Source organism: Rhinatrema bivittatum, chromosome 4, assembly GCF_901001135.1.
Source record: "Rhinatrema bivittatum chromosome 4, aRhiBiv1.1, whole genome shotgun sequence".
In the NCBI taxonomy this organism is placed as follows: Eukaryota; Metazoa; Chordata; class Amphibia; order Gymnophiona; family Rhinatrematidae; genus Rhinatrema; species Rhinatrema bivittatum.
The window spans coordinates 116,165,150-116,180,571 of NC_042618.1; the positions used below are offsets into that span (position 1 = coordinate 116,165,150).

At 45.6% G+C, this 15,422-nt stretch overlaps 1 protein-coding gene and 1 long non-coding RNA gene across 9 annotated transcripts in view; one reads left to right on the top strand and one right to left on the bottom strand.

Annotated features, from left to right (window-relative positions):
* RGS6 (regulator of G protein signaling 6) overlaps positions 1-15,422 on the bottom strand; it is an 831,317-nt gene that overhangs the window by 746,494 nt on the left and 69,401 nt on the right. The window lies entirely within an intron of this gene.
* The window catches only part of LOC115090080, a 30,838-nt gene continuing 18,732 nt past the window's right edge, over positions 3,317-15,422 (top strand). For both annotated transcript variants that reach the window (XR_003856302.1, XR_003856301.1), the window contains exon 1: positions 3,317-3,445. This is a non-coding gene — a long non-coding RNA (uncharacterized LOC115090080). The remainder of the gene's footprint in view (positions 3,446-15,422) is intronic.

Genomic DNA, 15,422 nt, shown 5'->3' on the forward strand with positions numbered 1-15,422 from the left:
ATATGCATAAACAAATAAATAAATAGATAAATAAACATTAATGACAAAAGAAAACTGTAGATAGGTGCAAATATTTTATCTATTTCTTTTTAAATGAATAATATCATTACATTCTCTAAATAACAAAAAGAGATGCAGCTTTTTTACTTAAATAACACAAAAACCAATCAACGATGCCCAAACTCCCTTTAATGGAAAAAAATGTTATACTATCTACGCACCTTTAGAATATAAAAGAAGACAGGGAATCGGAAGATGATGTCCTTATTGCTTATGCTGATAAAGAAATCCACCATCTTCTGCCCAAAATGGGCTATACACAAAATCATATCAATCCATTGTGATCTAATCATTTACCTTCTTCCTACCCCATTTAAATCAGAATATCTCAGCTGTCAGAGCTTCATACGTGGAATGTTAAACTCTCAACAATATACAATAACACAATGTGCAAAAATATTAATCAAATGTTATTATAATTCCATATTTAAATACCATATACAAGCAAAAACACAATGTACAAAATGTGTGCTTATTATTTGCTGTGATCACCAAGCAGTTTGAATCCGCATCCACATGGAAACACAAAACTCCTATGTGGCACCCCTATGAGTTGGCCACTAGATGTCACTATGTCTCTGCTTAGAACTTTACATCTATGAGCCTTCCATCCCTTTCAGCCCCTCCCAACATGGAGAGTTTGGATTGGATGTCTCATCCTGTTTAGCCCAGCCATTTTAGTGTTCCTTGGAGTCACTATGATTTAGATTCAGAGCAGTAAGGATGTAGCATTTCCACTCCAGTGAGACCTGCCTGCCTCATCAGGAACTTTATATTTTTTAAGCAGTTCCTCTCTTTGCACGCCCTGCCAGATGATTGTCCTGTATTTACTATTTAATTGCAATGAGATAGATTTTTGCCTGATTCCCTTTGGGGCAAAAGGGCTCTCATCCCAGAGACCTTAAGACCTGTGAGCCCCTCTACACCCTAGATGGAGCAAGCACCCGTGACAGATCTTCTGAGTGAGATTTTTGATGGCCAAGATGTATCCTGATTTTTTCCAGAAAGGATGCCTGCTTAAACCTTGCATCCTTTGGGAAGGCTGCCCCCGGACACAAAGGACAAGAGCTAAAGACCTGTGAGCCTTAATCTACACCCTACATGGGGCAAGCTTCAGTGATAGTAAAGCAGCAGCCACCAAGAGATTCTTCAGAAAGCATGTATTTGGATTTTGTTGTAGGAGGTTTTTTTGACTCACCCTTTCCACAGAGTTCCAGTGCTGGAATAGCCTGGTTCCCATGTTCAAAGACTTTTCCTACTCATGACTTCTCTGGGCATTCTAACAGTTTACCCAAGAGGAACACACTTTCTAATCTTTATTGTTAAATACATTGAGAATGAAGGTAACATTGTTAAGCAGTAACATTGTACAAGCATAATCTGCTGATTCATTCAGGGATATTGTAACAATTTGTTCAAAGGTACATCTCCTTTGAGTTTTCTCTGTTATCACACTGAATGAGTGTTACATTGTAAGACAAAAATGTGTTGGACACTGAGTTTCTTCTTAAACTATCTTCTTATTTGGTTCTTATAGGACTATTAGAGTTTTGGTGTATTAGTTTCATGTAGTTCTTTATTTTTGAAATATGAATATTTTATTTGACATACATATATAAATGAATTTTTGTAATCAATTTATTTTTTATTTTATGACTTTTTTGTGTTCATTAAATGCTTTTGCTCCACTCTTTTTAGAGTGTATTTTTTCTCTTATATAATATATAAATTTAAGACTAACTTATTATCACTCCCTTTGTCAATGTGAGAGTATACTAAAGCTGCCCTGTTGCTCCATGCCATCAAACTATACTGTCCATACCTGAGAACTTTTGGTTTTCACTTACCCTGAAATTAGCTGGATGGAAAGGGATCAGAAGAGGAAATATTCACTCATGGCCTGATTTTCAAAAGCATTTACTCTTAAAATTGGGTTTTATATGTATAAATGTACTTTATCCACATTCAGGCCGATATTGTAAAGTGCACTCAGCTAAGTGCAGTATTTTACCTGCAGTTGGGTGCACGTTTTTGATGCATGTCCATTACCCCTTATACAGTAAGGGGTTTAGCGCATCAAAAATGTGCATCCCCCAAAACTAACAGCACTCGTCACATGCAAATGCATGTTGATAAGGCTATTAGTTTTTCATCCGGGATACTGAAAAAAAATGTGCAGCCAATCTGCACATTTTATACTTATAAATTAAAGCCTGCCACCTCTTCTGGGCCAAGGAGGCACTAGGAGTGCATAATCGTCCCTAGTGCCTCCTTTTAGCATGACCCCTCATTTAAATACAGGATCGCGTGCTCAGGAGAAGTGGCTGGACGTGCGTTGGGAGAGCAGGCGCTCAACACTGAGCACCCATTTTCCCGCACTCCTTACAGAACATGCCTGATTAAGTGGCTTTTGAAAATTACTACAATATATGCTATTGAATTGTCCATAGGTTTTAACTGTGTTACGTGCACTTAATGCAGGTAAATGCCTTTTGAAATTTTCTACAATAGTATGTTACATTTACAATCATAACTCCTTTGAAAATTCACCTGTCAGTGTCTATGGTACTGCCAAAGGAGACTGAAAATAGTCTTACAGAGAGGAAAAGGGGGGGGGGGGGGAGAGAGAGAGTTGCATCAGATCAGTGGTAATTTTCTAAAAAAAAAAAAAAAAAAAAGAAAGAAAGAAAGAAAGAAAAGAAATAGGTGCCAGACCAGGGCCAGTGGTGGCTTCCACCTTCCCCTTCAGCTGCAATGGGAAAAGGAAGCAAGCTACAAAAGGTTCCAGGTTGGTGATCTGGCAGAAAATTAGACCTGGATCCTATGGAATAATGCAATAATGAATGCATCCAGAAAGAGTTTCTTACAAAGAATCATGCACTTCATTCTGTTTCCAGTATTCAAAAACTCATTGGCATCTAACGTTGGAACAGCAATACAGCTGCTTGGTTTAATTAAACTTCTTAGTCAGCCACTGAATTCCTTATCTTTCAATCTAATCTAATCTGAAGTTTATATGTTCAAGACATCTGACAACAAAGATTTCAGGTTTCAGGTCCATATATTTGATATACACAGGAATGGGAGAAAGCATTTTCTTAATAAGGCTGTAACATCATCCGCTGCACCTTGCACGATCTGCTAACAATTTTCTGGAACACACATACCAGAGCCAGCTGCTTGCAATCAAAACGGCTTTACTTCATGCATCAGTGTTTACTTCACACTTAAAGTTTCCAGTTTCCCTCTTGAGACACCAGGATCACCGCAGTAAGGTACATTAATAGTCAGTTGTAGCTAACCTGATTTCCAAGGACCACATAGAACTTACTTCCCAACTTCGGCCCTAGCCAAAGGCTGCAGGCATCTATGCTGCTGGGTCCAGGTAAGCCTTTCCTCTTGGCTTCCGCCTGGTTCTGTCTCTCTCTCTCTCTTTGCTTTCAGCCTGTTCTACTTCCCCGTTTCTCCCAATCTATTTTAAACTGCAAGAGACAGGGATCTCCCAGTGAATCAGTAGGTTTCTGTTTTCTTGTTTTGTTTTGTTTTTAAGTGGATCAGTCTAACTTCTTAAAGGTTTTAAGATGAAGGCATATTACCCTACCCTTTGTCCCTTACATATCCTACCTCACAGCTTTAAGTTCCATCGGAGAGCACTTGTAGTCTTCTTCTAGGGCTTTCCCTGATGGGTATTCGTAGAAAAACTTTGTAAGCTGTTGACTCTTTATTTTTCCTGCATGTCCCCTTATGCTTTCAGACTTTTTAAACTGTTCCAGTCTTCCTATTACTCTTCTCTCTGGGTACTTGTAGAAAGGTCTTGTATCTTGCAGTCTTATTAGCCCCCCTTTGGCTGCCTCTGCTGTGATTATGGATCATTTTTAGGACCCCTATATTTCTGTAAACCTGACCTTTTCCCTTCTGACCTGAACTCCAGATTATTGCAAATCTAAATCTTGCATAAGTTGGCATCTGCAGCAGGTCTTTATTGTACATAGTTGTCCTAAAGTTTCTCACCATTACTTTTCTTTCTACTAGTAGGTATTTTAGCCCTTTTTTTCTTCCCCTATCTTATTTTCCAACTTTGGCTTGTCCCCAACTGACCTCAACTTTATCAAGCCTTCTAATGCCACTACAGGTAACAGCCTAATGCCACTTCATCTTCTGTCTACTGACAGAGTCTTCTTGCCATATTTATTCATTTACAGAGATTTATAGCTCACTTACCAGCATGCCTGTTCTAGGTGGATTATATTATAAAACATCATCAAAATCAATGACACTTCCTTGCATTGTAGGTATGACCTTGAGCCTTTCTTCATGCTCTTTGCCCCCCCCCCCCTCCCCAAGTATGTCCTCCAGCTTACTCTCTTGTCTTTTCACTAGGGATGTGCATTCGTTTGCGACCAAATAGGAAACAGAGACGATATTTCCTATTTCGTCGCATTTTGGGAGGGCGCCGAAATGATAAGAAAACTCACAAAATTTTGTGTGGTTTTCTTATCATATTTTGGGGAGGGGGGGGAGAAATGGCACATTAAAAAAAACAAAACCTAAACCCACCCCAACCCTTAAAATTTAATTAATTGCAACACCCCACCCTCCTGACCCCCCAAGACTTACTGAAAGTCCCTAGTGGTCCAGCGGGGTCCCGGGAGTGACCTCCCCCTCTCGGGCTATCGGTTGCCACTAATCAAAATGGCACCCATGGCCCTTTGCCCTTACTATGTGATGGACTATCGGTGCCATTGGTCAGCCCCTGTCACATGTTAGGAGCAATGGATGGCCCGCACCATTTTTTAAGTTTCTTTTGTACAACTTTTTATTAGCTGAATTCAAATGTGTGCACTATGAGTCAGAATAATGCAAATAATATCTGGATTTCTTGCACCTGCTGTTCATTCTTATATTTCAACTGTCTCAGGGCTTCCTCAAACTGCAGTTCTACCTCTGTCTTTCCTCACACAGTTTCTACCAGTTGTTTAACTTTCAGACTCTTTTACTTCATTTTTTCAAACACCTAGCTCCTTCAGGGGTGGCTCTATATGTGAAGCTTTTCTGGCTGAAGATATTTGCTCTTCCCCTACCTTATTAGCTATCCTAGATTTAATTTTCTTCATCTGTTCTTTTGGATCTAGGTCTCTCTATGTTTTCAGATTGCAATCATCTTTCTCTCTCTCTCCTCTCACTTTATCATTTTGTTCAATACCTATTGGGTCTAACTCTGATATATTATCAGTGGCCCAACCCTTGATAACAGCAATATCTTGCTTCTGTGAAGTTAAACCAATCAGGCTACCTAGAAAACAATTCCAGGGAACTTCTATCCTCCTATTTCCCTTATATGCTTCATTGTGCTCACTGGGCAGCTAAAAGACAAAACTCTGTAAGGGAACTTGGCTCACCAGAAAGGAGACAATAAGAAGGACATCTTCTTCCCTTATTACCACACCATTGTCATTGAGATGCTCCCCTGGTTCATATGCTGTCTTGTCAGTAGAAGAGGACTGGAAGGCTCATCTGCATACTGCTCCCAGCATCTCCCGGGAGAGGAGGCCAGAGTTCACCACAAGCAATCCAGGAATTGAATTCTGGAGCCCCAGCTTCCAGAGGCCCCACACTTAACTGAGGGAAGATCAATAAACCAGAGATAGTTTATTCTAGGGATGTGAATCGTTTTTTGACAATTTAAAATATCGTCTGATATATTTTAAATCATCAAAAATCGTTAGAAGCGCGATACAATAGGAATTCCCCCGATTTATCGTCAAAAATCGTAAATCGGGGGAAGGGGAGGGGAAGGGGGAGGGCGGAAAAACTGGCACACTAAAACAACCCTAAAACCCACCCCGACCCTTTAAAATAAATCCCCCACCCTCCCGAACCCCCCCAAAATGCCTTAAATTACCTGGGGTCCAGAGCGGGGGTCCCGGTGTGATCTTTTACTCTCATGCCTGCGGTGCGTTGTAGAAATGGCGCCGGCGCTACCTTTGCCCTGGACAGGTCAAAGGTAGCACCGGCACCATTGTTTTTTGTCCCCCGACGTCAGGAGCGTAGGAGATCACTCCCGGACCCCTGCTGGACCCCCAGGGACTTTTGGCCAGCTTGGGGGGGCCTCCTAACCCCCACAAGACTTGCCAAAAGTCCAGCGGGGGTCCGGGAATGACCTCCTGCAGTCAAATCGTTTTGCTGTACGGCCAGCGCCATTTTGTGCAAAATGGCGCCGGCGCCATTTCTACAACGCACCGCAGGCCCGAGAGTAAAAGATCACACCAGGACCCCCGCTCTGGACCCCAGGTAATTTAAGGCATTTTGGGGGGGTTCAGGAGGGTGGGGGATTTATTTTAAAGGGTCGGGGTGGGTTTTAGGGATGTTTTAGTGTGCCGGTTTTCCCGCCCTCCCCCGATTTACGCGATATTTACAAAACCGCGACGATCCGATTCCCTCCCCCCCAGCCGAAATCGATCACACGATTCACATCTCTAGTTTATTCTAGTGTCTGTCTTTCACACCCACTCAACCCTTGATTTTTAAGCAAGAGACACTTTCTCATTAGAAATCAATCAGGGACTTATCTAAAACATACTATTGTACCAGCCCTTATTGAAAGTTTAATTATCCCCTTGTAGGACACTAGCTGATTAATTAGTAAATTCACCTATAAATTTAAAGTACTCTCATTCCAACTCTCTTAGTATCCTAAACTTAACTAGGAACTCAGTAAAATGAAGATGAAGGCAGCAGTCCAGCAGCAAGAGGGAGGCTTTCAAGTCTTTTGCACTGAGTGTCACATGTATGATGTTTTACCTGCCGGTGAGAGATTGTATGTGTGCACTTGGTGCAAAGAGCTCCTGGCTCTCAGGGAATGAGTCCAATCTCTGGAGGCTAGAGTAGCAGACTTGGAGGAGCTGAGGCAGACAGAGAGGTACATTGATGAGACCTTTAGGGACATAGTAGCCAAGTCCCAAATCCACTCTGGTGTAGCAGGAAGTGATCCTGTAGCAAGGACCTGCTCTCCAGGTGATGTATTGTCCTCTCGCACTGAGGACAATCTCCCAGGGCTACTGCCCAGGAGGGAAGGGGTAGACCAGCCATCATAGTTGGTGATTCAATTATTAGAAATGTAGATAACAGGATGGCTGGTGGATGAGAGGATGGCCTGGTAACTTGCCTGCCTGGTGCGATGGTGGCAGACCTCACACATCACCTAGATAGGATTATAGCCAATGCTGGGGAGGATCTGGCTGTCATGGTACATGTGGGCACCAACAACATAGGAAAATGTGGGAGAGAGGTTCTAGAAGCCAAATTTAGGATTTTGGGTAGAGAGCTGAAATCCAGAACCCCCAGGTTCTATCTCCTTTTTAAAAGGTTAGCGCCAGCAGTCTGGTTCCACCCTGGTTAAGGTGGAGCCCATCCCTTTGGAAGAGACTCCCCCTTCCCCAAAAGGTTCCCCAGTTCCTAACAAAACTGAATACCTCTTCCTTGCACCATCGTCTCATCCACGCATTGAGACTCCGGAGCTCTGCCTGCCTCTGGTGACCTGTGCGTGGAACAGGGAGCATTTCAGAGAATGCTACCCTGGAGGTTCTGGATTTAAGCTTTCTACCTAAGAGCCTAAATTTGGCTTCCAGAACCTCCCTCCCACATTTTCCTATGTCGTTGGTGCCCACATGTACCACGACAGCCGGCTCCTCCCCAGCACTGTCTAAAATCCTATCTAGGTGACGCGTGAGGTCCGCCACCTTCGCACCAGGTAGGCATGTTACCAGGTGATCCTCATGCCCACCAGCCAGCCAGCTATCTACATTCCTAATAATTGAATCACCAACTATGACGGCCGACCTAACCCTTCCATCCTGGGCAGTAGGCCTTGGGGAGTTATCCTCAGTGTGAAAGGTAGAGGTGTGCAGGCAAAAAGTTTTCGTTGCATACGCGATCCGTATTCGTGGGGGGTCAATTCCGTTTCATGCGGAAGTATGGAGAATTCAATAAGTTGTCGATCTGTAAATACGTTACTACTAAATTAACTACAACCCCCCCACCCTCCTGACCCCCCCAAGACTTACCAAAACTCCCTGGTGGTCCAGCGGTGGGGTCCGGGAACTCACTCAGACCCTCGGTGCTAGTTTCATAATGGCGCCGATAACCTTTATCACAGGGGCTTTGGTGCCATTGGTCAGCCCCTGTCACATGGCCATCAGCGCCTTCTTGTGCTCCTACCATGTGACAGGGGCTGACCAATGGCACCGGTAGCCCCTGTGACATAGTATGGGCAAAGGCTATCGGTGCCATTTTGAGTCCTGATCTGGCGTCGGACGGCAGGTCGCTCCGGGACCCCCGTTGGACCCACAGGGACTTTTGGCCAGCTTGGGGGGGCCTCCTGACCCCCACAAGACTTGCCAAAAGTCCAGCGGGGGTCCGGGAGCGACTTCCTTTCACGCCAGCCGCCCGATCCCAATAATCAAAATGGCGTCGATCGCCGCCATTTTGAGACTCAAAATCGCCGTCCCGCCAATACTCAAAATGGCGCCGATCACCTTTGCCCTCACTATGATGGCAATCGGCACCATTTTGAGTATTGGGATCGGGCGGCCGGTGTGAAAGGAGGTCGCTCCCGGACCCCCGCTGGACTTTTGGCAAGTCTTGTGGGGGTCAGGAGGCCCCCCCCCAAGCTGGCCAAAAGTCCCTGTGCGTCCAACGGGGGTCTCGGAGCGACCTGCCGTCCGACGCCAGGCCAGGACTGAAAATGGCGCCGATAGCCTTTGCCCATACTATGTCACAGGAGCACAAGATGGCACCGATGGCCATGTGACAGGGGCTGACCAATGGCACCGTAGCCCCTGTGATAAAGGTTATCGGCACCATGATGAAACTAGCACCGAGGGTCTGAGTGAGTTCCCGGACCCCACCGCTGGACCACCAGGAAGTTTTGGTGAGTCTTGGGGGGGTCAGGAGGGTGGGGGGGGGGTTTAAATTTTTATTTAGGCCGAATTAAACAGAAATCTGTTTAATACGTGGGGAGTCGCAATGCGTTTCGCCTCCCCACGTATTTAACAGATAGCAAAAAATAAGTTGCAGATTTCAAATACGTGGAAAAGTGATGCACATCCCTAGTGAAAGGACAATGCATCACCTGGAGAGCAGGTCCTTGCTACAGGAACCTTTCCTGCTGCACCTGGTTGGTGCTCTCCCATCATGAGACCTTCTTCCTCCAAGGCAGCACCAGGGCTGCCAGTCTGAAGTTGGGACTTGACTACTATGTCCCTGAAGGTCTCATCTATATACATCTCTGTCTGCCTCAGCTCCTCCAGGTCTGCCACTCTAGCCTCCAGACATTGGACTCGTTCTCTGAAAGCCAGGAGCTCTTTGCATCGCATGCACAACTTCTCACCGGTGGGTAAAAAATCATACATGTGACACTCGATGCAAAAGACTGGGAAGCCCCCCTCTTGCTGCTGGATTGCTGCCTTCATCTCAATTTTGATCAGTTCCTAGTTAAGTTTTAGGTTGCTATGGGAGTAGGAATGTGTCTAACGTCCTTTAAATGTATTAGTGAATTCACTATGTGTCTGGTAGTGGCCTACCGGGGTCTGATCGAATTCTCAATAAAGTTTTTGTTGATGGTTTGTTTGTTTTTTTTGTGAAAGTGGCAACTGCCTATAAATTAAGGGATGAGCTAGGGTTGGGAAATACAAACAGTCTAACTTCAGTTAGTCAGCCAGAGTGACTCACTGCTCTCTTGATTAACAAATGTTGGTCCCTATTCAAACCCAATCACACTACCTCAACACCTTTCCAAGGTGAGTAACTGAGCTGAACTATTCAACTTTTTTACTTAGGTATACACTGCTCCTAGCTTATTTCTAGCTTCTGGCTAATTTTTTTTTTGTGGGGTTTTTTTTTCAATACAAACACTCAGTTTGTATTATATACAAACACTCAGTTCTTTAAAAGTCTGCAGAACACTCAGTTTTAAAAATAAACACACTACCTATTGCTTACTAGCTACCTTATTGACTGACTATTTAAAAATACAAACAGTTTAACTTGTTTATTCACTGCCTTTCTGACTATTAAAGGTACAAACACACTAAATAATATTCCCAAATAGTTAACTTTGCCCCAATACTTTTAAAAAAGACAATGTCCCAAGCAAAAACTTACTGATTCATTTCCACTACCAGCAAGGTGATCCTCTCCTCTCAGTGTTCCCACAGTAGTTGGCCATAGAGGCAAAAACTCATAATAAAAACTTTTTAAAATATATCCGAAGCAAGAAACCTGTGAGGGAGTTGGTTGGACCATTAGATGACTGAGGGGTTAAAGGGGCTCTTAGGAAAGATTAGACCATTGCAGAAAGACTAAATTAATTCTTTGCTTCCATGTTTACTAATGTTGAGATTACTTACCTGATAATCTCCTTTTCCTTAGTGTAGACAGATGGACTCAGAACGAATGGGTATAGTATGCTCGTGCTAGCAGTTGGAGACGGATCTGACGTCAGCATGGGTATATATACCCCCACAGGAAGCGTAGCAACTCAGTAATCTTCCTTGCAAAAGCTGTTATGGATGTGTGTGTGTACTGACGCTCAGTGAAATAGTGAAACAGGATTCCCCTGACCGATTGATAGTAGCTGGAGACCGCCAGCATTCCCAACCGGAAGGCGTCGACACCTGGCAAAGGGACGCTCTTATGTAAACAAATGACATGGCTTACCTTGAAGCGGTGAAACCCATGTACACTGGCAGCTGGGCGGGATGCTGAGTCCATCTGTCTACACTAAGGAAAAGGAGATTATCAGGTAAGTAATCTCAACATTTCCTAGCGTGTAGCCAGATGGACTCAGAATGAATGGGATGTACAAAAGCTTTACTCCCAGCCTAGGTGGGAGGCTGCCTGAGGTCCTTGTAGGACTGCCCTCGCAAATGCTGTGTCCTCCCTGGCATGGACATCCAGACGGTAGAACCTAGAGAAGGTATGGAGGGAGGACCATGTCGCCGCTTTACATATTTCTGCAGGTGACAGCATCCTGGATTCTGCCCAAGATGCTGCTTGTGCTCTGGTAGAATGAGCTTTGACTTGTAGAGGCGGAGACTTCCCGGCCTCTACGTAAGCTGCTCGGATAACTTCTTTAATCCAGCGGGCGATGGTGGGCCGAGAGGCCGCTTCACCTTGTTTCTTTCCGCTGTGCAGGACGAACAGATGGTCCGTCTTTCGTACTTCTCGTGTCATTTCCAGATATCTGGGCAGCAATCTGCATATGTCGAGATGGTGTAGTAAACGCCCTTCTTCAGATTTCTTCAAACCCGCCGTGGTAGGCAAGGATATGGTTTGGTTAAGGTGAAATTGTGAGACCACCTTAGGTAGAAAGGAGGGAACCGTGCGAAGATGGATACCCTCCGGCGTGATTCTGAGAAAGGGATCACGGCAGGACAGCGCTTGTAGCTCTGAGATGCGGCGTGCTGAACACACCGCCAGTAAGAACACCATCTTCAAAGTTAGAGAACGGAGAGACAGGCCCCGAAGGGGTCTGAAGGTGGATCCTGCGAGGAAATCCAAAACAAGGTTGAGCTTCCATAGGGGCACTGGCCACTTCAGTGGCGGACGAATATGCTTGACTCCTTTCAGGAAGCAGGAAACATCTGGGTGCTTGGCAATGGCCTTGCCGTCCCTCCTGGGACCATAGCAAGACAGCGCAACCACCTGAACCTTGATGGAGCTGAGGGAGAGACCCTTCTGAAGCCCATCCTGCAGGAAATCCAGAACAATAGGGATTGTGGTCGCATGTGGATTGGTGTCATGAGTGTCACACCATGCTTCAAATACTCTCCAGATCCTTACGTAGGTGAGGGATGTGGAAAACTTGAGAGCTCGGAGGAGTGTATGTATCACGGGCTCCGAGTAACCTCTTCTCTTCAATCTAGCCCTCTCAATGGCCAGACCGTAAGAGATAATTGAGCCGGATCCTCGTGGAGGATGGGACCTTGACGTGGAAGGTCCCGGTGAGGAGGCAGGGGAAGGGGCTCCCCTGCCAATAGTCTTCTCATGTCCGCGTACCAGGGTCTTCTTGGCCAGTCTGGTGCCACTAGAAGAACTAGGCCCCGGTGCTTCTGAATCTTGTGGATGATGGTGCGCCCAGCAGAGGCCACGGAGGAAAAGCGTACAGCAGAGTCCCTGGAGGCCATGGCTGAACCAGAGCGTCGATCCCATGAGAGAACGGGTCTCGCTTGAGGCTGAAGTATCTTGGTACCTGAGCATTGGACCTGTCCGCAAGTAGGTCCATGTCCGGGATCCCCCACTGATCCACGATCATCTGGAAGGCTGTGGGGGACAGTTGCCATTCTCCTGGATTTAGGCTTTCTCTGCTGAGGAAGTCTGCCGTGGTGTTGTCCTTCCCGGCAATGTGGACGGCGGAGATGTCCTGAAGATTCGCCTCTGCCCAAGCCATCAGCGGGGCTATCTCTAGAGATACCTGTCAGCTCCTGGTTCTGCCCTGACGGTTGATGTATGCCACCGTGGTGGCATTGTCGGACATCACTCTGACTGCCCTGTTCCTCAGTCTGTGAGCAAATCGTAGGCATGCCAATCAGACTGCCCGGGCCTCTAGACGGTTGATGTTCCACCCTGACTCTTCTCTGTTCCACCGCCTTTGTGCGGTGAGGTCTTCGCAGTGTGCTCCCCATCCGCTCAGGCTGGCATCTGTGGTGAGCAGAATCCACGTGGGGGAGGACATCTTTGACCCCCTGCTCGTGTGGCTGGACTGCAACCACCACCGTAACTGGGTCTGCACTCTGGCTGGCAGAGGTAGGTGCGTGGAATAGTTCCGAAAGCAGGGGCTCCAACGAGAGAGCAGGGAGCATTGTAGAGGTCTCATATGGGCCCTTGCCCAAGGTACCACTTCCAGGGTGGAGGCCATAAGGCCGAGAACCTGCAGATAATCCCAAGCTATGGGCCGACTGGCTCCCATCAAGTACCGGAGACGCGTCTGAAGTTTTAACCTTCTCTTGGTAGTGAGAATGACTCTGTCTGCCTGGGTGTCAAACTGTACTCCCAGGTATTCCAGTGATTGGGAAGGCTGAAGGCAACAATTGTTGAGGTTGACTACCCATCCCAGGCTTTCCAGAAGAGCGATCACTGTCGGTTGCTCGATGGCTCTCCTCTCGTGATTTCGCCCTGATCAGCCAATCGTCTAGGTAGGGATGGACAAGGATTCCTTCCCGTCTGAGTGCCGCTGCTACCACTTCGACCACCTTGGTGAAGGTCCGCGGTGCCGTGGCTAAACCGAAGGGTAGAGCCCGGAATTGGAAGTGGCGTCCCAGAACCTTGAAGCATAGGTAGCGCTGATGATCCGGATGGATCGGGATATGCAGGTAGATGCCATCTGACGGCCGGCGTGCAGGAGGTCGATCCTGGACCCCCGCTGGACTTTTGGCAAGTCTTGTGGGGGTCAGGAGGCCCCCCCAAGCTGGCCAAAAGTCCCTGTGGGTCCAACGGGGGTCCCGGAGCGACCTGCCGTCCGATGCCAGGACTCAAAATGGCACCGATAGCCTTTGCCCATACTATGTCGCAGGGGCTACCGGTGCCATTGGTCAGCCCCTGTCACATGGTAGGAGCACAAGATGGCGCCGGTGACCATGTGACAGGGACTGACCAATGGCACCGGTAGCCCCTGTGACACAGGCTATCGGCGACATGATGAAACCGGCAAACGTGGGTGTGAGAATGCAGGGATGGCTTCTGGACTCGCCGCTGGACCACCAGGGAGTTTTGGTAAGTCTTGGGGTGGTCAGGAGGGTGGGGGTTGTAGTTAATTTTAATTTTAGCTGGGACAGGAATTTAACTCGCCGTAGTAACGTATTGACAGATCAACAACTTATGGAATTCTCCATACTTCCACATGAAACGGAATTGACCCCCCACGAATACGTATCACAAATGCAACGAAAACTTTTTGGCTGCACATCCCTAATGTATTATTATTTTGTTACAGAGCTCTGAATGAAATGTTCACAATTTTATTAAGCCAGAGAGGCCTTAGTAGTTCAGCATGGATACTGCTTCATCTTTATTTTATTATTTTTTTTGCCTGGCACTTTCTTCCTGCTTGTTTGGGTTTCTAGTTAAATCAGAACCTGCCACAGCTGGACATGAGCATTCATTCACAGCTACCCGGAATCTGTTCCCATTTTATTCTCCCTCCAATCCTACTCAATCATTTCAGCAACAATCCTCTGGCTGAGAGTTGGACTGCAGTTCCCCTAGAACCTAGCCCAGATGCACTTAAGCCAGCCAAGTAGGTGTCACTTTTGTACGGTGGCTGTGAGTTTCTCATTCCCAGGGGCTTTACATGCTAGCTCTGCAGTGTTTCCAGACACAGCCACTCCACAGAGCAGGAGCCAGCACCAGGAATTGGGACCTGGGTCACCTACATGGCAAGGCACAAGGCTTCTGCTCAGCCATAAGAACAGCCCTAACGTCATCACTGTTAATATGAAATGTTTTCACTAAAAAATGACAAGGAAACTTTCTATTGTTTTTTCATATTACAATAAGGCAAAAAGCTGTTCTAGCATGTGCCTTATGGATACACTAATTTGTTTTCAATCAAAATGGGTGGCGGTGAAGGATGAGTGTATTGAACTCATCTGATTTCATATTAGCAGAATAAGGAAGTAGCTGAACAGCGCTGATTCATTGCCCTTGTTTCCAACTTTTTCCACATAGCGATTATAATGTGAATATACTTCCCATTGTCCTTGCACAATTTACAATAGGCAAACATCTTTATGATTGATTAACAAGTAATTAAAAATGTAAAAAGCTTAATAAGTGAAACTTTATAGGATAACCAGAGATCAAAATCATACTGTGCTCAAGAAGACAATTTGCTCTTGTTTTGATGCTCCTTGTACCCCTGTATTTTGCAGATGTTTACATCATTACTGAATAGCACATGCAAGTCTTGCAAATGTAATTATAGATCAGTGTGTGTTAAACTAAGAACCAGGATACAACAGAAAACATGTGTTACGAAGCTTGGCACATTGTGTATTGCAGCAAATGAAAAAAAAATGTTCAACTAAGGCAGTAACAACAGTAGGACAGGTACTGGCATAAAATAAAAGAATCACTGATTTTTCTTTTATGTTTGCACTATAACGTCACTATTTCTTATCACAGTCCAAGATATATTTTCCCCATTTTGAATCAGAACAATCTGTATTCATACCGGTTATGACTAAGCTTTTTATATTTTTAGAAAAGTAAATTAAAAAATAATTGTCCAGTGTCCCATTATCAATGCAGAAAAAAATTGCAATTTTCCTCACAGAACAGAAGGCATATTTAAATATCTTAACACA